General features: G+C 41.5%; 1 long non-coding RNA gene across 1 annotated transcript in view; it reads right to left on the minus strand.

Annotated features, from left to right (window-relative positions):
• Positions 1-762: 762 nt before the first annotated feature.
• The window catches only part of LOC123652621, a 33,687-nt gene continuing 9,385 nt past the window's right edge, over positions 763-25,064 (minus strand). Inside the window, exons 2-5 of the long non-coding RNA XR_006742066.1 lie at positions 16,550-16,612; positions 5,779-6,006; positions 4,592-4,664; positions 763-986 (exon numbers count right to left, since the gene is read on the minus strand). This is a non-coding gene — a long non-coding RNA (uncharacterized LOC123652621). The remainder of the gene's footprint in view (positions 987-4,591; positions 4,665-5,778; positions 6,007-16,549; positions 16,613-25,064) is intronic.

The following is a 25,064-nucleotide window of genomic DNA, read 5'->3' on the forward strand; positions in this document are numbered from 1 at the left end:
AATGCTGGTAGGTTCCTGGCCCTGACATGGTACAGATCAGCAGGGGCCTGAGGGCTTTCTGAGGATATCCTCCACTTTGCCAGCCTGCCAGGTGAGGGTGACTTTTCAAAGTAATTGTTGGTCATCCTTTTGCTTTCTGAAGACTTTCATCCCAACTACTGAAATATATTTAAATATCACCTTGGATGAACTTGTTTTAAAAAGTGTTCCGCAACCAATTCAAAACTGAACATGTAATGCCCTCCCTACCTGCCTCCTTCAGTTGTTTTGATGGACTGTACTACCATCTACCCAATTACTCAACCTAGGACCTGACACATCTGGGCCCCTGATTCACCTGGAGTCCCCATCACTCCATTATCTATGTCAATTCCAGTTCCCGAATTTCTCACACTGAGTTCCTTCTCTCCTTTCTCTCTGTAGCTAACTGGCCAGGTCTCATTATCATTTACTATGAATTTTGGGCATCTTCTAACTGGTCTCCTTGTCTCCAGTCCATTTTTCAGACTGTCTGCAGAATGATATGTTCAAACCTAATTTCTAAATCTTTTTATCACCCTGCTTAACATCTTTCAATGTTTTCCCAGTTTCTTCAGGAAATAGTCCAGACCCCTTCATGATCCAGGGCTTGCTCACCTCTGTTTTCACCTGCTAATCCTGCCCCACAAACTCATATGCACAGAGACATACACCCTAGATTCCCTCCAGCCCTCACTCTTTCCACCTCTGTGTCTGTGAACATTGCACAGGTAAGCACTTCTCTGCCTTTGGAAAAAGTGTTTATTTTCCCAGATTCAGTTCAATTATCATCTCTAATGTGCGGCCTTCTCAAACACCCAGAAATTAGTTGGTGGCTCCTTCTCTGAGTTTTCTCAAAACATGGTCCCTCTTCTTAAGCACCCATTGGCATTGTGACTTCTTGATTGTAGATGTCTCTCTTTACTGGACTGGGAGACTTTTGAAGACAAAGTCCTTCAATAGAATACCTACTTAACAAATATTTTTTGAATAAATGAAATGTCAAAGATAAAAATGAAGTAATCAATAACCACTTTTGTCCCCTGATCAGCAGTGTTTTCATCCATAAATAAGTATCTGATCCAGATACCTTACAAGCCTCAGATAATATATATATATATATATATATATATATATATATATATATATATATAATTTTTTTTCCAATATACAGTTCACACTTCATTAGTAGGAGATATTATTGAATTATTTCTCCCAAGGAAGGAGTTGGATGGTGGGTTCACCTACCCTGCAAAATGGCTGATTTCAATAGTTCTGATTAACTATTTATAGCTGCTCAAAGACAGTGTTCTACAAAAGGGTCCAGAAACTCAGGACCCATTCCATGGCAGGCCAGGACTCTTGCCATGTCTTAGCACAGTCATGGATATTGCCCACCCACATTGGTACTTATTTGTGAGCACTCTCATAGGCATTGTCACAGTCCTCTCGCAGGCACAGAGGGTGACACATCTGTGCAAAGGAAGCCACCCACACAATCTCACCTCCCCCACGTCACTGTCTTCATGATCTCTATACCTCCCAGTACCACCCACACACTCACACACCCACAGAGTGTTGAGTCATCTGTCTGCAAATCTGCAGAATTATGCAGTGGACCCCAGCATCTTTGAGCAGGGGAGGTAGGTGCTCCTCTGACCTGCATCATCATCCTGCCCCTCACTGAACAGCTGCTGCCAGTATACTGGCATGAGCAGACCTGAATCTATCTTCCAGTTCTCTATGGTACATTTATTTGATCTCCCCGAGCCTCATTTGTTCATCTGCTAAATGGGACTAGTGCACCTGCTTACCTTTCTTACATAGGGATGACCAAGATGTAATTCTATCTAATAAAGAGATAATATGCAAATTTGCCATCACTCTAACACACAAGATGGCGGCCCCCATATGGTCAAAAATGGCTGCCCTCATGTGGTCACAAGATGGCTGCCCTCATGTGGTCACAAGATGGCTGCCATAAGATCGCCAACAGGGGAGGGCAGTTGTGGTTGATTAGGTCAGCAGGAAAGGGCAGTTGGGAGGGACCAGGCCTGCAAGGAGGGCAGTTGGGGACAATCAGGTCTGCATGCAAGGGAGGGCAGTTGGGGAAAATCAGGCCTGCAGGGGAAGATAGTTAGGGGTGACTAGGCCTGCAGGGGAGGGCAGTTGGGGAGGACCCAGGTCTATAGGGGAGGACAGTTAGTGGGGGACCAGGCCTACAGGGGAGGGCAGTTGGGGGGGGGGGGGACCAGGCTGGCAAGGGAAGGCAGTTAGGGGAGAACAGGCTGGCAAGGGAGGACAGTTAGGGGTGACCAGGCCAGCAGGAAAGGGCAGTTGGGGGGAATTGGGCCAGCAGCGGAGGGCAGTTAGAGGTAATCAAGCTGGCAAGGGAGGACAGTTAGGGTTGACCAGGTCAGCAGGGGAGGGCAGTGGAGGCGACCAGACTGGCAGTGGAGGGCAGTTAGGAGTGACCAGGCCGGCATGGGGGAGGGAGGGCAGTTAGGGCAATCAGGCCAGCAGGGGAGCAGTTAGGCATCAATCAGGCTGGCAGGGGAGTGGTTAGGGGGTGATCAGGCAGGCAGGCAGGCAGGGAAGTGGTTGGGAGCCAGTAGTCCCAGATTGGAGAGGGTGCAGGCTGGGCTGAGGGACACCCCTCATCCCCTGTGCATGAATTTCATGCACCTGGCTTCCAGTGAACTAATAATGCAGGTTAATGTGCCTTGTAAACACAGACACATGGTAAACATGTAGGATTTATAGTTGGGATGATTGGTAGACACTAGATTCTAAGGAAGAAAGACAGAATATATTTTCAAATATAAAGGGACAATTTAAATCCATATATTTATTGAGTGCATACTATGGGCCAGACATAGTGCAAGAGATTGTCATCAACCTTAAGCAAAACTATTGCATAGTTAAGTTTAATAACATTGTAACTTAATATTCATATGTCTGAAGTCAAATGTTTCATGTTTGAAGTTGTAATATATATATATACACACATATTCATGCATTTTACAAAGTATATGGGAATAGAAACAATATTTGCATATGTACAGACATATGAATGTATGTGTGTCTGCATGTTTAAGGGGAAAAATGCTTGCCCAGGAGTCAAGAATAAAGTGTAATTAAAAAAAAGAAAGAAAGAAAGCATGAGTTTTAGAATAAGACATGCATACATAGATTCAAATTCTGACTATGACTGAAGTTTTTTTTTACCTGGACAAGTTTTGAATTCACTAAAGTTTTAATTTCTCCATATTAAAAATGGAAGTAATAAAAACTCTCCTAGGTCTGAGGTGAAAATTACATGAAACTTTGCCCACAAAAATATTGAAATCTCTAGCACAGAGAAGGCTCAATAGATGTCATTGCCTCTGTTCTGTGTTCTAATTGTCGCACTCGCCTGCTGTGGGACCTAGGGCAAATCATGGAGCCCCCTGCACACATTTTCTCATCTACAGAATGAAAGGGGGATAAACTTGACAATTCATGGATTCCTTCCAGCTTCAAAATGCTAGGGTTATGTATTGAGTATCTGTGTTATGCATGTAGGTGAATTTAAATAATGAGCACAGCCACGGGGAAGCCCCTTTAGCCTGGTGTTTGTTCCATTTCCAAAGCGTTTCCTTTCCCTGAATGCGCCATTTTCTGGCTCTCATATTTTCAATACAGGGCCTATTGATGGCTGTGAAAAGGATTGTCCGGTGCAGCTGCGGGGCCACTTGAGCCCTCTGCGCAAGCGCTCTCAAGCCCATTCGGTCTCTGAGCACTGTATTTTCAGTGCCTGTGGTGGCAGCGATGTCTGGAATCCTCAACACCTGCACATCAGCTTCCTGGGCATTTCCACTCCCCTCCCCAGTCCTCCACCCTCATCTCCCACTTGCATTTGAAATGCAGCTGCTGGGGCCCTCCAGGGGGGAGCCAAAGGGACAGGACAGCTCCTTGTTTGGCCTCCCTCTCCTGAGTCCAGGCCAATGTGAAGCGCCTCTGTGCGAGCTCTTTTGTTGCCTCGCCATTATGTTTAAATGAGCTTCATCTGCAGGAGAATTTTTTTTAATAAAATAAAATAAGACCAAAGCAGATGACATCTGTTCTTTTTATGAAAGTTGCTTTTGTTTTGTTTTCTGTTCTGAATTAAACTAAAAAAGAAAAAAAAAAAGAAAGAAAAAAGTGGGACTGGGCCTCATTTGTACCATTTCCCAAAACAAAACAAAACAAAACAAAACAAAACAAAACAAAACAAAACAAAATTAGTGTAAGCTGGTGGCAACAAGAAGAGGAGAGAAAAGGAAAAAAATAAAGAAACCCTTCCATCTTTCCAGCAGTTTTGCCATCACCCTAATACCAGGAATATACAGTGACCATTACTTTAAGTGCCACCTATTTGAAAAGAATGGTCAAATCTTTATTCTCTGTTTTCATTTCACTGGCAAAATACAGTGTGAACAAAAGTAGGTGTACAGTTATTTTTATGGAAAATAATACAATAATTAATAAATAAATAATAATACAAGAATAAGTTGTTTTATGCACTCACAACTCTAAGTTTACTTTCGCTTACCTCTGTGTTTAACTCTCTAGTAGTTATCCCAGCTTCTCCAGTAATCTCTGTTCATCTGGAGCTGCAGGTGTGTCTAATGCAGATGATACCAAGAATATAATTTGAGAAACAAAGATCTATATGCAGATAACCCCAAATCTTGATCTCCATCTTAGCTCTTGTCTACAAACTAAAGCCCCCAACTGAGCTCACACATGAAACTCAACCCTTCTTTGCCAACACCTGCCACTTGCTCTGAGTTACCTTCTCATTGAACCTCACCCAGAGCTGAATTCCTGGATATCATCTTTGATACCACTTCTCTCCTCAAGCTCCACATATCCAACCCATTGTCAATTCCATCTGTTGGCTCTTCCTCATCTCTTTTTTTCCCATCATCACTGCCTGAGTCCAGGCCATCTTCAGCTCTTGCTTGACACATGTCTACAAATTCCTCACCTAGCTGCCAGCATTGCTGTTAAGATCACTCTTTGAGCAAAGCACATTTTCTTGACTTCCCAGAATGTTCATGAGTGGGACCCTGCCTTCTTCTCTCACTAATCCCCACCCCCTACCCTCTCCTCCATCCCATACAAACTTCCTTCAGTCCTCTACCTTGCTAATGCTTCTTCCCCTGGGGCCTTTGCATATGCTGATTTCTCTACCTGGCACTCTACTGACTCTGTGTATGTGGATTTCATCTACTCAATTTTTAGATCTCAATTTAAGTGCCACTCTACCAGGAAGGCTTCCCTGACCATACCTCCCCCACCTCACGCCCCACCACCAAAACTAGGCTAAGAGCACCTACTATATAGTCTCAGGGCACCATGTGCTACCCCTTTGAGAGCTCTTGCTTAATTTATTGAAATTACTTATTTAATGGTCTGTCAACTCTGTTGGAAGTCAACAGCAATAGACTGGGCATTTCTCTTATTTGCTCTAATATGAACATGACATGAGTCTCTTTTAACATTAATGCTCCCATTCCTTTGCTTAAAATACCACTATTAGCAAAAGTCAATGTGTGTGTGTGTGTGTGTGTGATTTCAGGTATATTTTGGAAAAGCACCATAAATCCAGACTAGGAAAGTTGACTAGAGCTTTAATTTTATTTCTGGGCCCCAATCCTGCACAATCAAACTTTGGTTCACATTCTAAAGATAAAATGCCTTCATGTACAAAATCAAGCTGATAGAGCTCCTTACCTTCCTCTTAAAGTCCCTGAGATCATTTCTACCTGAAGTTCCCCCCTTTATCTTCTTCATAGTCCCTGATGGCTTCTTGAACAACATAGGACTTGGTGGTATGGGGAGCCAGGGCAAGATAGGGAGCCAACTAGCTTTCATTGTTGACCAAACACCAGGCACTCTTCAGTGTCTTACACAATTTCTCCTATTAACTCTGTGAGGTAGATGCCATTTTCCTCCATTTACCTGGCACAGACAGGAAAAGTGATTGATAGTGGGCACACTACTGTAAATGGAAGAGCTGGCACATGAACTTCCAACTCAAATTGGTCAACTCTTTGATTATAAGTTTGCACTTTTTAAGGAGTGAAATCCCAGAAGAGGAGTCTGAGAGAAATCTGGAAGCTCTCTCACAGCCTGAGAACCTTAGCAGAGTTATACAGAGCACATATAGGAAATAAAAGGCAGCAGAGGCAAAAACCAGCTCTATTAGAAGGCACACAGAATGAGAGAGAAACAGCTGGAAACCCCTTCTATCGTAAATATTGCCAACCTAGTTGTGTTTTCCAGATGGGCATCATATTGGCCAAGGTAGATCCTTGATTTTCTATAAGCATCTTTCCAAGTTGCCCATTTACTTGGCTTTGTTCACTGAATTGGTAGTTATGAATGAATGGGGCAGGTTGAATTCCACATAGTTGAATTCTAGAAGCTGAAATCTAACACAAATAGAGCTGTGTTGGAAAATTCAATGTGAGGTCAATGTTCCTAACTAATTAATTTTCTACACTCAACCCACTTTCTTACTCTCTTAACAACCAGGTGAACCAACTATAATAATACTGTCTTACCATCCTGGGCTGTAGGAATGCCATGGTTTTTGGAGTGGCCAAAAAAGAACAGGACAAAGTGAAAGTGATAGATTACTGATCAGTTGACATTTATTGAACATAGAATATCAGACATTATAAAAATGCTGTTACATATGTAATTTAGTTTAGTTTTAAATGCCCTGAAAGATTGATATTTTAAAACCACATTTTATAGATAAATTGAAGTTCAGAACTATTCATGGATTTCCTGATGATATGTAGTTCCCTTTGATTGCTTTTATTCTTACCTTCTCTCAAGTTCTTTTTCCACCCTTGGAGGAAATTTGGGGGCTAGAAAGAAATCAGAACCATGTGTTCTGTGGGGACACACTGGAGACACTCCAAGATCTGGCATCTCAGGACCAGGAAGGCTGAAGGGAAGGGAGGCCAAGTGGAAAGCAAAGGGGCTGGACCTAGAGCTTTCTGAGAAAAGATTGGAGGAACAGTAGCATTTTGCACTTAGTGTCTTCTCCAACAGCTTATGAACATGTCTTTTAAAGGTATTTGAGGTTATTTAGAAAACAATAAACTCCTATAGAAAGTATGAGTGGTAATAATAATAATAATAAAACAAAATAACAACAACAAAAGGAAGGGCAAGCGGTGAGAAGTGAACTGCTGACCTAACTTGTTGCCTTGATTTACATGGCTTGTTAATGGTTTGGCTACTCTTGTGTGGTATAGGTTGAAAAATCAGGGCTATATCTAATCCCTACTACATGAGCCAAAAGAAAAAACAAAAATTAAAACCCTCGGTTTCACATTTCTTCCATGTCCAACCAGTATCCTCACATTTGAAAGTTCAGTGTAAAACAATTATAAAAATAAATATAGATGACTACTGCCATTTTGTGGTTAAAGAATTTTAAGTATTAAGAAAGTTAATAGGTTATCCACTCTTTCAACAATTATTAATTAGGCCCCACTATATGCCAAGAACTAGGTATAGTGACAAAGCAGATGTAAAGCTTACAGGCTAATAAGTAAACGGATATTAAATGAAAATTATGTACAGGAAAATATAAAATTACAACTTGTGATATGACAGTGAGAGGCAAATCATAGGGAAGTATGAAAAAACATAGCAGAAGTGGCATAATTCATATCAGTGGGTTGGGAAAGTCCTGTCTAAAAGAGGTGATATTATGCTGTCTGCCAGGAAAGAAGTAGAGGCGAAAGAAGGCAACAGGAACAACCTGTGTAAAAGCCCAGAGGCTGGAAAGAAAGGAGGGCAGGGTAAAAGAGAAGGCCAGAGGCCCAGGCAGAGGGCATTATTATGTAGGGTCCTCTAAACCATGGCAAGAATTTTGAACTTTATTCTAAGTGCTAAGTGCAATAAGAAGTCATTGAAGGGTTTTAAACAGGAAAGACATGTGTTTTGAATAACTTCTAAAAAAATTACCCCACTCACTGTGAAAAATAAATTGAATAAGTTTGAAAACTTTTGCTGAAGTCCCTATAGAAGTTTATTAATAGAGTCTAGAAAAAATTTAAATCCTAATCTTTGACTCAAACAACAAAGACTTTTTAAAAAAACCATTATTTCTCATTTGAAATCTAAAACTGCATGTCCTTTTATTAAGCAGAATCATACTTTTAAATGCTTTCTTATCCACTAAGATGCCCTATGGTCCTAGTGGTTTGCTTCAGAGAAATGCAAAGTCTAGCTAGTTTCCCTGACCACCTTCTTCCACTTTCCAGGTTTTCTGAGAATAGTGGTTGAGAAAGGTAGTCATAATTGAGGAATAAATATATAGGTCATCTGCATCCCATTCTCCTACTCAGCCTCAACCTCATTACACAGCAGCAGCAACAAATGTCAGTGGCAGGAAGTGCACAACAAGAAGAATAAACCACATTTTTTTTTTCATCCAAACCTGCACACACACACTGTCACACACACATACAGTTGGTTTGAAGTGGGTTGAGGGGAGGTAGCCAGCCTTCTCACATTTCTAACCAATAGAATCTCATGGCAGTTATCAAAACAACTGGCTTTCAGGCAGTTGACCTTTTGTGTTGAAGGGTTTTGTGGGGAGAGGAGAGAGAAAGAAGACAGAAAACTTGGGCTTTGCATCATTTGTCATTCTAATAGATGCACACTGAATCCATTTTATGTTACAGACACATTAATTTGATTAAGATACAATCTATGGGTCATTCAGGCATATAAAGTACTCTTGCTTAATTGCAAAATTAACAATGAAATAAGATAAATCATTACAAACTGATAGTTATTCTGGAACTCATGGATTTCCAACCCCTGGTCAATTCATTTTTTCCATCTAAAGTTGTGTGTGTTTTTTGACACTTAGAATGAAAGCTCTGGGCAAAAACAACAGTAGGTGGGACACCAGCATTCAGCTCTCAAGGCATTAATTACAGGAGGTCATGCTCACTCAAACTAGGAACTGCTTGTAGAGCCATCTCAAAGGGGGTTCCAAGTATCCCTCACCCTCAGAAGCATTTATGATTAGATACACAGAACTGGGGCAAGTTATCCATATTCCACTTGGAAATCTGAAGGCTGGAATCCAGGTTTTCATTTTTACTACATTATTCTTTTCCTGTAACCTTGTTTCTTTTTAGGACTAGCCTAATTTTCAGCCCTACACAACTTATATTCAAATATCAGCTATATTCCAGGCACTGTGTTAAGTGATAAATATATAAAACAAAAGACCTAATTCTGGATTTCAACAAGCTTTCCCTCTAGTTGGTCACCGAGTTCTCTTTCCTCTGTGATTTCATGAGAAACACTTGACTATGGCATAGTGCTCACTAATGTGCTGTAGCAAAGGTCTGAAAGGCACCACGGAGATATAAAAAAAGGAAATTAATTAGGGAATGTGTGTAGAGTATGTATGATTGAATTGGTCTTAAACAAAATTAGGAGGAGTTGGTTATTGGGAGAAGAGAGGAAAGGGCATTCCCAGAGGAAGGAACAGAATGAATTAAGGCAGAGAAAGAGGGGTTCCCTTGAGGTATGTGGTCCTTACCTTGGTGTGGCAACAACCAGCTATTATTGTTTTTGTTTTGTTTTCATCTTGAGAGATAGCATTAATGGCCAAATATATATTCCAAATCTGGGAGAGAGTTAGGCACTTACCCTATACAGTATAGAGGAAGGAATTCTGGACTGGAATTCAGGAGACCCACTGTTCCCTGTGTCTAAGACACTAATGTCACCATGGGCTGGTAAGTTCACCTGCAATTGCCTAAGTCCCCATACCTGCAAAATGGGAATAAAGATCCCTTTCCCATTTACCTTACAGTTGGGTTTTGAGTGTAAGTGGGAAACTATATGTAAAGGTTTAACTTTAAAGTTTTCAACCTTTTTTTAAATAAGAATGTAAAGCACTGATGGCAAATTGAAAAAGTTAATATAATTTTAAGTGGGCAATATCATGACATATTCAGGGCCCAGCAAGCCATTCAATGGCTGACATGTAAGGAGAATGACTAAGACCGGCTTGGAGATATCCCTTGAATCTGTATAAATTTTGTATTTCATTCAATTTAAAAAAAATGGGTTAATCTATTATTTTATTCACTTAACAGATAAACAAAACTGGCTCAGACAGAACATTCAAAGTAAAAGGTAGAACCAAACATCTAAATTACTTATTCTGTGCCCTGGCAGATGGCCCCATGACTCTACCATCAGGTTTACTGTATGAGAATTTCTAAAGGTTATTGGTTACATGAAGAATAGGTATTATTTTATCCAGAAAACAGGAGGTTTAAATAGCTTCTATGATTTCTTTCAGCCCTACTGCTTCTTAACTATCTTGTAACTGGTGCAACACCAGACCCCAGCACTTAGAACGTCTTCTCAGTTCCAAGATGCTAGAGTCTGGGCAATCCTGTGTGTGGCTCAAAGAGAGTGGTGTTTATGGCAGTAAACATAGACTAAACACTCTCTAGAGACTTTGTGAGATAAGACAGGGACTTTTTTAGAGGAGCTTTCTACTGGAACTCCAAGGAATTTTGAGAAAATCAAGAAGCAAGAGAAACAAAACCGTCATGGTGTTAAAGGGAAGATTTAACTGTGTGTGTGAGACACATAGGATCACAGGACAATGAAAAGAAGAAAATAGCAAAGCAGTTTACTTCCCACTGCACATTTCTTCTGAAGGGCTTAAACCATTTTGGACATAGATGTCTATTCTCATTATTAGCAAGTTACTTTTTCTCCCAGAACTGCATAGCTTCTCTTTCCCTCATTTTTAAGAGATGTTGAGGCAATCAAGTGAAAAGCCCTTTGAAAACTGCCATGTCTACAGTGATCATTGCTTAGGTTCAGAGCTGAAGCAGGCCTTGATGTCTGTTCAATTCATCCCAGACAGTGATTTCATCTCTGTGTTCCCCTGCTGCTGAATGGAGAAGGAAGGAGGGGTCTGCACTGCAATTCCAGAGACCTGGTGGAGAGGCATCCACTCTGCTGTGTGTGTTTGAGCAAATTAATTTATGTTCCTGGATTTGGATTTATTTTTTTATCATTATCCTCAGATGGTAAACCATGACCTCTAACATCCCTTCTAGTTCTGTGCTTTGCAAATATAGGGTTCCTTTGTCTGTGCTCAATGAACTAAGTCAGAACCAAGCACCATGAAGAGGAAGATCAGAGCTGTAGCCTCTGCTTCTTCAGTTCTAGAATGAGGGGAGTAACAAACTTGGAAGGTGGCTGGAAAGATTAGAAATTATTTATGCAAAGCTATTAGGGCAGTGCCTGGCAACCAGGAGGCCCAGTACATGGAAGGATTTAAATCAAAACTTGAAGATTTCCAGTTGAAGCCTTTGCCAGCCCACTCTTTTGTCTCCACAGTCCCAGGCGTTTTTGTAGTTTGAGCAGGTGGCCCCGGACTCACTGTAAGCTACTGTGCACTCTAAGTCTGAGCACTATAACAATGTTTCAGACTCTTCTGTTTCATCCACAGGCCATAGGGAAAGTGTGAAATTTCCTCTGGCTGGACCCCTATGCCCAGCTCATGTCAGGTATCTGTGAAAGAGCCCAAGGGAGGACTTTACAAAAACCAACCATTTGCCTACTCCATCTATACATCTTGCGGCAGTAGGAGGTGGCTGTGCAGGGGTCTGGCATCCTGAAGCAGAGAACATGATGTTCTTGTATGTCTACTTTACCAAGTTACTATCCTGCCAAGGTAATCAGCACCTGAGAAGGTTAGGTCTTTATCACCACAGTGATATTATTTATAGCACAGTGTGGACTGGAAGCCGTAGATATATGTCTCATGCCCTCAGAGTCCCTGCCCAGTGCAGAACCTGACAAAAATCAGAAAATTCCACTTGATTTTTTTCTATTTAATGAGGTTGAACATTCTTAAGGAATGAAAAAGCATAGCCCCAGTGGAGAGAGCGCCTGGGAAGGCACATGAGCATTTCTTCATTTATCATCAGCTGAATCCAGTGGTGTTGGCAGAGCCACGTCCTATAAACACATCTTGCCAGAGGCAGGAGTGTTGTCAGCCTGACCTTCAGCTCAGGCACTAGCCAATCACCAGGAACAAACATGATTATCTGGACCCACCCAGAAGTGACTCTTACAAAAAAATGCACATAATCTGCTTTGTCTTGAACTTTAATAAACTTCCTGTTTTTGCAATATAAAATAAATAAGCTATATTGGCTCTGGGTCACTGTCTCTCCATTAGAGGACAGCTGTCCCACCTGGACCCAGCTTTTTCCTTCTATCTCTGTGTCTGTCTCTTTCTTTCATTTTCTTAATCCCCAGCAGCCCTACTCAGGAACAGGACCACTCTCTAGCCACACTGGATGCAGAAAAGAGAGAAATATTTATACTCCAGCTAATTTTTTCGTTAGCTTCAGGAACCCTTGTTTCAAACTAGTTTGGTTTCCAAAGCTATTCTCTGTCTGCTCTTAATGAGATGGAAATCCAATTGCATTTGCCTTGTCAAGTCATAATAAGATGCTATATCCCCCACCCCTAAGAGCCAGATAGACACTGCACTTTTTGATCCCAGAAGGACATCAGAACCTAAAAAGGGCAGTTGAACAAACTCTAGTTGGAATATGAACTCAGTGTTGTTTTTCTTTAAGCCACCATGTGAACTTGAGCTGGTTTCTCCACGTGTACAGTGGAAAAAAGAAGGACTTTAGAGCCGAACAGACCTAGGGTGAAATCCTGCCTTCTTGTTCCAGCGGCCATGCAAGTTGACTGAACACTCACATCTCCTGTCCCCTCATCTGTGATACAGATACTGTAGAATAGAGTAGGATGACTGGAAGGACAAAACAAGTCACTTTGAGTAAAGCATACTACCCAGAACCTCCCCGGGATTCAATCAGTATTGTGCTTTCTCTTTCCTCTCATCTGTGCAGCAGGGTTCATTACCCCACATTGCCTGTCTCACTAGGCTGAAATCATGACCCAAAGGGATTATCTGTATTTAGAGGAGTAGGAGTCTGGGTTTGATAGCTAGAGCTCAAGGTTCAAATCCCAGTCCTGCTCCCTCCTGCCTGTGCCTCCTTGGGCAAATTCAAGAGCCTCACAGCTTCCTTGGATTGAAAGAGCTATCAGTAGCTTTGCCCTAGGATTACTGTAAAGTCTAAATGAGATAGTGTACAAAAAACCTTTGCCTCTAGAGTCTCGCACCTAATAAATACACAATAAATATTACCTGATAACAGTTACAACTGCATCTGAGAGTGCTTGTAAAATTTAAAAATCCTCTAAGATGTCCATCTCAAATCCTTTTGGGAAGGTATGTGCAAATGTTACCCATGGTTATGTAAATATAAGTGGTTATTATTTATATAGGAGAACATTACTGGGTTCATTATGCAGGAACAGAGAGAGAACACTGTAGAGAAAGAAAAATATATTTATGATGGACTTCAAAGGAGAAAATAATTTCTCATCCAGCACCATAGAAGCAGCCCTGTATATTAGCTCAGAGCTGTCTGAGTGCAAAGATTACGTCAATAGATTCCACTTTGAGAAAGGCCTACAAGAAAAGGAATGGAAAAGGGGGGAAGGAAACATCATTCTATTGCCTCTAAAATTAACCCTGAGGCTGTATTTATCCAACAGAATCTTACTAAACACCCACCCCCTGGGAGACACTGGGACATAGAAGGCCTGGCTCTACCCTCAGGGAATTTGCAGTCTAATGAGGCCCTTACACCAAGTACATAAATAACTAATTAAAGGTAAAAAGTGAAGTGGCATGAATCATCATCATTATAAGTCATTTTTATGGGTTCCCTTTACTTAGTATACTATCCTTTTTCCCCAAAATAATTTTGGACTATTTATCACATTAAAGAATGTAAACACTGAGGTATAAAAAGAGAACCAGAAATTTACACTTAAGCAAAAGAACTAGCAAGGACTAATATAATTGTTGGGTTAAGCATTAGTTTAATCTCAGAGTTTACTGGAAGTCTGGGCAAAATGAGAAACACATTATTATAATTTAATATTTCTTAAATGTCTACATCCTCCTAAGCTATATACAGAAACCTATCCAAGGGCTGATTCAGTAAGCTTGCATTTTCTATTCAATTGACAAATGTGAAAGGCATGCATGTCTGGGAAATTTTGAAACATTCGGGTAGATACTAACCATTATCAACATTTAAGACCATTATTTTGAAAAAAATAATCTATATGAATTATTAATTTTATTTTGTTTTATTTGTCTCTTTTTCGTGTGTACAACTTTATTTATTGATGTATTTATTTATTTTAGTGAATATATATATTATCATTTAAAATATTACAAATACTAGTACATATATTTCCTTTTTTCCCCCCTTGACCTTCCTCAAGCCTTCCCAATCCCCTCCCCCCATACACAACCCCCACATGCCCTCACTCCCCTCCCAGTGTCTTGCATCCATTGATTATGCTTATATGCATACAAGTCCTTTGGTTGATTTATTTTGTTGTGGGTTTTTTTTTTTTTTTCTTTCTGTTGGGATTTTTTTTTTTTTTTTTTGATATTTGTGTTGTTACTGTTTTGTTTGTTTTTTGCTAGAAGCTATGTAGAATGCAAGCTGATTCTCTTCTTATGCTTATAAGAAAAAATGTAGATTAAAACATGGAGAAATCTCCCAGCATCAGCTTGTGCATTGAAGGTTTCCTGGGCTCAGTTCCAGTCAAGGGCATATGCCCCAGTTGTGGGCTCAGTCCCCAGTAGGGTGCATGCAGGAGGCAGCAGATCAATGATTCTGATCACTGATGTTTCTATCTCTCCCTCTCCCTTCCTCTTTGAAATCAATAAAAAATATATTTAAAAATTTAAAAAAAAAAAATCAACACTCCGTGTCATGATACTAGACCTGCTGACTTTATTTTTAGTGTGATTTTAGAACTTAATTGCTGTTGTTCTCAAGTCATCCCCATTTAGGTAGGCAGGAGGGAGTAGACAGCCAATTGAAAAGAAAAAAATCAAAGAGGCTTGCAAGGGCACCTACTTCTGAGAATTACCTTTAATTTTGCATGCCACTGACTAAGAAAGGAAGGAAGGAAGTGATATCTTTAAGATCCTGGGCTTGGGCTGCGGTGAAGGGGACCAGCTGTTATTCTTTTACTGGTTAATTTCTGACCTGTTGTGATGTCTTTTATGAATCTGGAGAACTTGAACTTTAAAACCTGTTTTAAAAGGCCAAGTTTTGTCTTCTTTTTTCAATGTTATCCTTAAAGGGAGCTTGATTAATAAGGAAGAATTAAAACAAAACATTACACACACACACACACACACACACACACACAAAACAACACACAAAAAACAAACAAACAAACAAAAAACAAGCAACAAAGAAAGGAAAGAGGTGCTGAACAGAGAGAAAGAAAAAGAATGTCTGGAGGACAAGGAGGAAACACAGAGTCAGCGGCAATGGCATCTGACCACTTGTCTATATAGAGCCCGCCCAGCCTTCAACTAGTTGAGGGTTGGTGGGGGCTGTCAAAGAGCCTGCTCACATGTGCTGGCCAATACCACCCACATCTGTTTGATTTGGCATTGTGCACTGACCAGCTGCTGGCAGAATCAGGAGGGGCAGGTGGGTGTGTTGGGGAAGGGGGAAATAAGGGGAGAGGGGATTATTCACAGTTGTTCCAGTAAGAGGATAAGAGAGAAGGCCAGGAGGAATGAGGCTGAGAGAGGCCTGGGGCAGTCAGGGGCAGGAAGCCCACAGCTGTGGTGGTGGCCACTGGCAGTAATCACCCTGAGCAGCAGGTGCCGGCCCTGAGTCAGAGAGCAGAGGCCCTGGGATGCGGCTTTGGCAGAAACTCAAGCACTGTGCCAGATTTGGGCAGAGTGTCAGGAGTGCTTTGTCGCTCTACCCTTTGACCCACCCACTATCTCACTGATAGTGAATCTTTCCAGACATCCAAACTAGTTGCCATGCTGCCTTCCTCTTTTTCCTACAAGATTAAACCTTTGGTTTCCTACCTTAAAAATGTGGGGTTGTTTTTTTGCTTGTTTGTTTTCTTCCTAACCTCAGCTCACAATGACTTGCTTTCTCTGAGCTGCTAAAATCCTTCCGACTATCTAGATAGAAAGCTGGGAAGAATAAGCCTTCCCGCTGAGCAGAGGTCCCGGGAGTGTAAGTGATTTTCCTGAAGTCATCTGGCTCAGCCATTGGAGGAACAATTGGGGCAAAGCCTAACTCTTCCATCTCAGCACCATTTGCTCTACCAAGATTTACTCTGATCCAAAATGTTAACCCTGTGCCAAGAGGTTGAATTGGTATACGCACCAGGAGAGAACCAGATTATTTTGTAATCTCAGTGTGAAATCTCACACAAACATCAGATCTTTGTTCATCACTGATTCTACACCCTGTGCCAGAACCATGCTGGTTCCCTATATGCCTGTCACCAGTGTGGGCGATACCTTCCTAGATCCTGCTCCAGTGTTCATTACCTGAAGGGAAACCAGGTAACTCCTGTAGGTGTGAATATCTCACGTTTACCCTCTTTTTTGTTCCTGAAAAAAAAAATCACTGTTGGCATCACATATGACAAATAGGACACCACAATGCAGTTGAGATCGATCACTGGGTCTACTCACTGGAGCAGCAAGATCTGTTTACTTCTAGGATATTCTCACTACTAGAGGGTAAAAATAACATGATGTGGAATTACCAATATTCAACCTAAAAGGCCTAAAAAAAGACCAATTTATATAGTTTGCTCTAATAATAGAAGTTTCAGATTTCAAGAGTGTCTGAGGTTCAAATCTTGCTTCTGACACTTAATAGAAGGGTGACCTATCCTCTCCATTACTTAAAATGAGAATAATAATAGAATATATCTCATAAGATGGTTGAAGCAAATTAGCTTCCACAGACTGTGTTACAATTTTGAAGTACTGTAGATGGCATATTGATATAAAACAGATGTCCAGAGTCACCCTCCACAGGGTCCTTCCTCAGAAGCCCAGGTAAGAACTTGGTTCTTGATACCCTCATTGGCTAACATGCAGAGAATACCCAATTTAATGTTCAGCTCCACTCCAGGGCTGAAGGCTTTTGCTGTATTTCACTATCAAATCTATCCCTTTCTGACCCTTTCTGACCTTGCACACTAAGTCCAGTGACACATCTTGTCCCTGGTACTGAATTTCTGGTTTCATAATCTAATGTTCCCCTTATTCCTACAAAGCTGTCAGCCCTCTCAGAAATCAGAGTTAGCCATCAGCAGCCCCATAACCTGTTGGGCTTGCTCCCAGCCTCCCTCCCACTGGATGGCATAGACAGACCTGAGATTTGAATTCTCAATCCACCACTTCTTACATGGCCAACATTTTCTCTCTCTGTTGCTCCAATTGCCTTGTCTGTAAAAGACAGATAAAAAGACCCTTGACAGAGATGCTGTGAGAGTGAGTGACAATCTAGAGTTTGACACATACTATTGCTCAGTGAACAGTAGCTCTTTTTCTTTGGGTAACCATTTATTATGGCTGGCTTTGTGCTGACTGCCCCTGGCCTGTCACCTCCTGCCTGTCTTCATACGTTGCTGTCACTGCCCACACTGATTCCCGCCTATTGGCCTCATCTGGTCTCTGAGTTCCAATTCCTTCTTCTCCTCTGGGGAAGCCCTGCTGTGTCTGTTCTGACTGCTGGCTGGGAAAGTGCTGGACCAGCTCCTACCATCTCATACAAGCTGGTCCTTGGAATATCTTCCCACCTCCACACTCAGAGACCCTCATGTCTGTAGTTTGAAATCAACCGCAGCCCGACATTTACACTATAGAAATCAGAAAACACTATCATAGGGCTTTTTCCTTTGGAAAGTTGCTTGTTAAACATTTACAGACACATCAGTGCAAACCTTTCATTCTTTCTAAACCCTCTCTGTGCCTGATCATCTGACCCAAACACTCAAGTGAAACTCTTTAAAAAGAAGACCTCAGAATGTTTTCATGTACACAGACTTGTCTTACATTTCAGTGAAAATGCAGCTAAATTCGCACCAAAGTCTACAGAGTAACTCTCAGATCAGGAAAGGAAATATGACACCAGAAAAAAAAAAATGTCTAATGGATATACATTAACCTAAGGATTCACCCTATCACTAACGAGGCTGCTCAGCCCAGTCAAACCCTTTTCTGCCTGTTGGGCTCTCCTGATGGGGTAGGCTCCAGGGTCTAGGCCTTCACCTGAGCTCTCTGATGGAAATCTGAAGATCTATATGACTCTGCCCTTCACACCACTCCTGCTCTGGCTTGGAAATAGTGTAATCCAGTAGCAAAGAGGGTATGGAAGACGACGACTCCTTTATAGGAGAAAAGGGAAACCCTGCCTTTCCTTATTTTCTGTGAAGATCCTACACCATACAAGGTTGCTGAGGGGTAAGCATTTTGAAGGCTTGAAGTCTGTTCCAATTTGTCTACCTCAGAGGCCTGAACAAATGGCCAGTCCCTCGATTCAGATTTGCTGTGCCAAGGACCACATTTAAAGTGTGTAATGTTGGCATAGGGCCACACTTAGCTTTACATCCCCTGGGCGGGGGGGGGGGGGGGGGGGGAAGGGAGGGGAAATCAAGTAAATAAACGGGTGAACCTGTGTGTGGTAGGGTGGAAGACAGATATTTTTCCTCATGAAGAAATGTGTTCCCATGGATTTTAGAAGGCAGATCACCACCTACTATGAGGGAATTCTAACTATCATGGTGCATATCATGGATCCCCTTTTATTTTTTTATTTTATTTTATTTTAAATATTTTATTGATTTTTCACAGAGAGGAAGAGAGAGATAGAGAGTTAGAAACATCGATGAGAGAGAATCATCGATCAGCTGCCTCTTGCACACCCCCTACTGGGGATGTGCCTGCAACCAAGGAACATACCCTTGCCGGGAATCGAACCGGGGACCTTTCAGTCCGCAGGCCGACGCTCTATCCACTGAGCCAAACCGGTCCCGGCTCATGGATCCCCTTTTAGCAGTACTTTATTCTTTTTTTTTTTTTTTTTAATAAGTACTTTATTCTTGCCTGTATTTGAAAGGACTCCCATAGCCCAGATGGGAATAACCCATTCGTCTGCCTGGTAAACCTTAAATTCTCTTTTCTCCCCACAGGATCCATTAAGTCTACGTATTTCCCCCTTTTCACAGTTCCCGACTATGTACAGAATGTAAAACATAGCTCACTATACCACTTCCTCTAATATACTCACCCCCTTGACTTCCCACCTCTAAAACAGTCAGACAGGCCACAGGTTTTCACTTTGACACCTTTAGTGATAGTCTTCACAGGGACATGAAGAGTGGCAAATGCAGCAAAGGGGCTGAAGTTCCAGAATTCTCCGATACATTATCCTTACCAAGGTCTTTGGCCCACACTAAATGTGAAATGTGAGCCCATCATTCTAAAAACCCTTCTCTGTTTCCTTTTCAGTATCCCCTCTTGCCTTCAGGGCAACATCTCCTATCATCAACTACTACGACTGTGCTTCTAGCAATGGCAGATGTCAGGATTTTAATGAGAAACTTCATAGCTTACAAATTGCATTCTGCCCTGCACTTTAGTGAACCTCAGAACCTCCTTGTGACCTCAGTGTTGGTGTGACTGCCAGCATTTTAATGGGCCAATGAGACAGTGCAGACAAAGTGCCTAGTAGTCACCTGATTAGAACCCCTGCATCTCTCTCCCCTCCACCCACATCACCAAACCAAAGAAATACAGTGGTCAGGCACTGATCATAGGTGACCCTTAGAAAAAAATATGATTCAAAACATTTTTTTCAAGAAAAGGATATTATGTTTACACTCCATTTTATGAGGAAAACCCACACACATTTTCTATTCTCCACCTCTCTGGCAATAGCTTCTTAGCTGATGACCAAATCTCTCCCTTTATTTAACATAGTAAATCCAGGCACCTTGAACTAGACAACTAGCTAACCTCCTGCTGTACTTTCAAAAATTTAGATTTGAGACAGTTCTGGATCAACCTGAAATTTTGTCATTATTCTCCTACAGGCTTTTATTTTTTGCTTTATCATTCCACATTTTGTCTTCATGCCTTCTGCTCAAATTATCTAATGCATAAGTACTCCAAATCACCCAATTTAAGACTCCCTCAATTTTTCTTTTTTGCCTTCTAGTTCAAGGTAACTCAGAAGCAGTTAGGATCTTCACATACAGAATACCTATTCTCTCTTCCATTTAAAAATAGCACAAAATTCACTATAAAATATTTATCAGTTTAACTTCTCACTAACTCTTACTGGCCTTTATAATTAACTAGAGGCTCAGTGCAAGAATTTTGTGCAATTAGGGGGGGGGGTAATTGTCCCTCAGCCTGGCCTGTACCCTCTAGCAATCCAGGACCCCTCGAGTAAGGTTCCTAGGCCTAGTGGGTGATCAGCCATGGTTTTTATTCCCCTGGATGCTGGCAGCTGGCCCTGTTCCCACCCACTGCTTGCCATCTGTGTAGTGCTGCCCCTCCCCTGCCATTGGTTCCCTCCCTCTGTGGGCAATAGGCATGAAGTGTGGTTGCTTGGCAGACCTGGGCCTTCCTCTAAAGCACATGTGTCAAACACAAGGCCCACGGGCCAAATCCGTCCCGCCAGGCCTTGCAATGTGGCCCGCACCGCGCTGTCATCACTGCACTCCACTGCGTTTCCATCACAATGACAGTTTATGACTGTTCAGTAAACCATTCAGCCCGCAATTTAGGCTGGATTTTAGATTTTGGCCCCTTCTCTGATTGAGTTCGACACCTCTACTCTAAAGGGTGATAACTGGTTGGCCCTGCATACCCACCACAGCATCACTGGCTGGTGGCCTGGATCTCCCTCTGTGGGGCAATCGATCATGGAGCCCCCCCCCCCCCATTAATTGCCCCACAGAGAGTGGCCTGGGCCTCCCTCTATTGGGTGATCGTGGGGCAATGGCAGGGACTCCCAGCCAATCACATCATACTCGACTTGGCTTGTCTGGCACCAGTGTATGTCATAGGGTGGTTATTTGGAAGGCCATCCAGACAGTCGTTCTGCTGTTTGGTCATTTGGTCAATTTGCATATTAGACTTTTATTATATAGGATTAGGTGGCATATATATATAAATAATCAGGTACTTCCAATGTCCTTAGCATGTTGACATCAGATTATAAAGTGGAGAGGGCCAAAAGGCTGCTCAGTGCCAAGCCTAAGATGTCATCTTTATTAATCAATTGGAGAGAAGATCAATTTTTTCATTCAACACACACTTACTAATCACTTAACCTGAACTCAATAGTACTCAAAACCCAGTAGTATGTACTTGTTATGAGTGTGTTATCCATGCCTCCTTATTAGACTATGAGGCTCTTCAGAAGTATCTGGTCTCAGCTTGCCACAACCTGTCTTTTGACATTTAGCAATCAATTCACTTTTCTGGGGCTCAGTTTCCTCATTGTAGGAGGTGAATAAACAGAGCATTCTAAATCCACTAATTCACCTTCATCCCATTCAATTCAGTAAATATGGGTTAAGCAAAAGCATAACAGCTATTGGAGAGCTCAAAAAAGGAGGCATTAAAGTGTTATTTAGGAGAACTCAAGTAATTGTTGAAGCTGGGAGGTGGGTACATATCAGTTTATCATACAGCTCTTGTCTTCTTTTGTGCATGTTTGAAAGCACCCCTACTAAAAACAATGAAAATAAATGGAAGGAATTCAGGCTATCCAGAGCAGGTAGCAGCTGAGCAAAATTGAAGCATGGGTAGGATTTCAATGAGCCGACACTGGGTCAGGGGCCATTCCAGGCAGGGCACGTCATGAGCCAAGGCATGGAGATTGGAAAACACAAGGTGTTCACAAAGAACTGGGTGTGGTCATGTGTGGCCACAACACAGGGTGCAAGAAAGGAGTGGTGGGAAATGAGCTGGAAAGGTATCGTGGGGTCACAGCCAAAGGGCCTTGAGAGGCACAGTGTGGAGCCTCTGCTTAATTCAGTTCCAAGAGAAGGTGACCTCACTGGTTAAGCCCACATTGGCTCTACCCCTTCTCAGGCGGTCTGGGTGCAGGCCCGGGAGAAGGGCATGTGGCAGAAACTGGCAGAAGAATCTGCTGGCAGCAGCACCCGGCTTGTTTCTTCACCAGGAAACAAGGTTTCCTGTAACCCAGACCCATGAATCAGCATTTCCTCTGTCAATAATACACAGTAAGAAATGCAACAGCACAGGGCTTGAGGGAATGGAAGAAAGGGAGGAATATTCCATGACACGCTGGGCTCTGCTCTCTTTTTCCCTCATGAAACACTCCTGATAAGCTCCCAAATAACACTCAGGTTTCAAAAGATAAGTTTCTCAGAGAGCCTCATAGTATCTTGGCTTCCCAAGTCCTACAGAATACTCAGGTCATATTATGCGTTTCTATCACCATTCAGAGAAATAAGATCACTTTCTGAATTCTTTCATTACATGATAATTAAACATTAATATGCCAGTGTTATAACCTTGCAGAGGTTTGAGTGTATGTGTGAGTTGCTTTTTATTTTTACACATCACTGCCCAATAGCTTATTAGATTCTTGTGATAATCCTATGAGGTACACAGGAAATATTACACCTATTTCACAAATGTTGATACCAAGGCAAGGAGATGAAATGCTTTTCCCATTAGATTGGTTTTTAAGAAGCCAGAAGTGACCCCAACTCTTCAAACTCCAGTTCGAGGTTCTTTGCAAAGTCATAGGTGTTTTTTTTTGTTGTTGTTTGTTTGTTTTTTAATATATATTTCATTGATTTTGTACAGAGGAAGGGAGAGAGATAGAGAGTTAGAAACATTGATGAGAGAGAGTCATCGATCTGCTGCCTCTTACACACCCCCCACCTGAGATATGCCCGCAACCAAGGTACATGCCCTTGACCGGAATCGAACCCGGGTCCCTTCAGTCCCCAAGCCGACGTTCTATCCATTGAGCCAAACCGGTTTCGGCCAAAGTCATAGGTTTTAATAAATAAATAAATAAGTAGATACATAAATATTGCTATATTTGATAACTATTACATAATAGTATATTTAATATATCAAAATTATGTACATATACACACACATACATATGTCCGACATAGCACCAGGAAGAATTTTATTCACTCCCTCATTCCATTCATTCATTTATTAAATATTTATTAACTGCCTACTGTATTCCAGGCTCTGTTCTAGATACATTTATTAGTAAACAAAACAGACAAAGAGCTCTACCTTCAGAAAGCCTATATTCTCATTGAGGAACTCAGACAGTAAAATACAATATATGTTAGAGAGTTACATGGCTACAAATGCCTTGAAGAATAAAGAAAACAGAGAAGGTTGTAAGAAATGTTGAGGGGAGGGTGATATAATTTTAAATAGGATGTTCAGTGACAATCTCTCTGAAAGTGTGATGTTTAAGTCAAGACCTGAGGAAGTGAGCAAAAAAGCCATATGGATATATGGCATGGGGAGAGGAACAGTAAATGCCCAAGCTCTGAGGTAGTACTTTCCTGCTTTGTGCAAGGAACAGTAAGGAGCCAGGTGTGGCTGGGCTAGAGGGATAAAGGGGGAAGATATGGGTGTTAGGGTTAAGGTTTGAGCATATAGACCATTTTAAACACTTGGAATTGACTTAGAGAATCTGCTCTCATTTACTCAAAACCAAACCAAAAACCAATCAAAGACAAAACTAAAATAAATCAAGACAAAGGGTAAAATTCAAAATAAAACGAAACAACAAAAGCATGTAAATGGGGTTAAGATTAGTAACACCCTCATTCCCCATCAGGAATCCAGATCCAGGATCCAAACCCTCAGGCCAACGCCATCCTGCTTCCTGAGGGAGCCATGGATCAGTAAAATCAGGCAGAGGAGCCACTCACCATCACCAGCTTGGGTCTGGGTCCCAGACTTCAGTCAGGCTCCTGTGAGCTGGGCCAGTAGGATTTATCAGGCCTCCATTTGCTTATGCTGAAAGCAGGACAAAACCCTCCAGAACCTTTGTCCTCCAAGCCTTCCCAGGGACTGAACATCAAGTTATCAGCTCAACCCTGCAAAAACTCCTTCCCTAATTCAGGGGTCAATAATACCCATGTTTTGACCCTGACTCAGAGAGTAGAGTATGTGCATGGACATAGACATGGTATGAAGGAGAGTGAACAGAATAATCTCACGTTCATTCTGGAAGTCAATGTTCCTTCACTTTTTGTTTTTTTTTTTTTTTTTTTTTTTTTTTTTTTTAATGCTAAGGGCTTAACAAGCATGCTTATATTATTCAATTCATGCCCATTCTGCTTCCACTACCACTTCCCCTGCTGCTTTAGAGTTTCAGAAAATTTCTTGTGTGATTTCTCTAAGCATTGATAGAGGAACCAATGAGAGTTCGGCCCTTCAAAGCCTTCAATGACTGTCTCTTTGATTTGCCTCCAAAAGTCACTGAAATAGATGAGAGCAGGACATACTCCAAATCAACAATGGACACTAGGTGGAGAAGTCCCTCACCATTCTTTTTATCAAGTAAGTGAGCAAACAAGAGATGCTCTGTCACTCAGTGACAGATTAACAACCCAGTCAAACTAGACATATCATGATCGAGGTTTGGGAATAAGCTTTTTACATTGTTTCTCTCATTCATGTGTTTCTCTGCCACCTTTCCTGGAAAACACCCCTACCATCACTATCGCCATCCTAGTTTGAGTCTCCTCTGAACTACTTTTTATTAAAGTTCTTATTTTTAGGTATTTGTAGATTCATATATAGTTGTAAGAAATAACACAGAGAGAGCCTGTGTACTCTTTATCCAGTGTTAACATCTTGTAAAATGATAGTACAATACATAATAAATATATTGATATTAATACAGTCAAGATAGAGAATATTTCCATCCCCCCTAGGGCTTTTGCACCTTGTCAAAAACAGATGGGAATATTTTTCGTGCATCTATTTCTGGGCTGTTTATTCTGTTTTATTGCTTTGT

Source organism: Pipistrellus kuhlii, unplaced genomic scaffold (genome assembly GCF_014108245.1).
Source record: "Pipistrellus kuhlii isolate mPipKuh1 unplaced genomic scaffold, mPipKuh1.p scaffold_m20_p_2, whole genome shotgun sequence".
NCBI lineage: Eukaryota > Metazoa > Chordata > Mammalia > Chiroptera > Vespertilionidae > Pipistrellus > Pipistrellus kuhlii.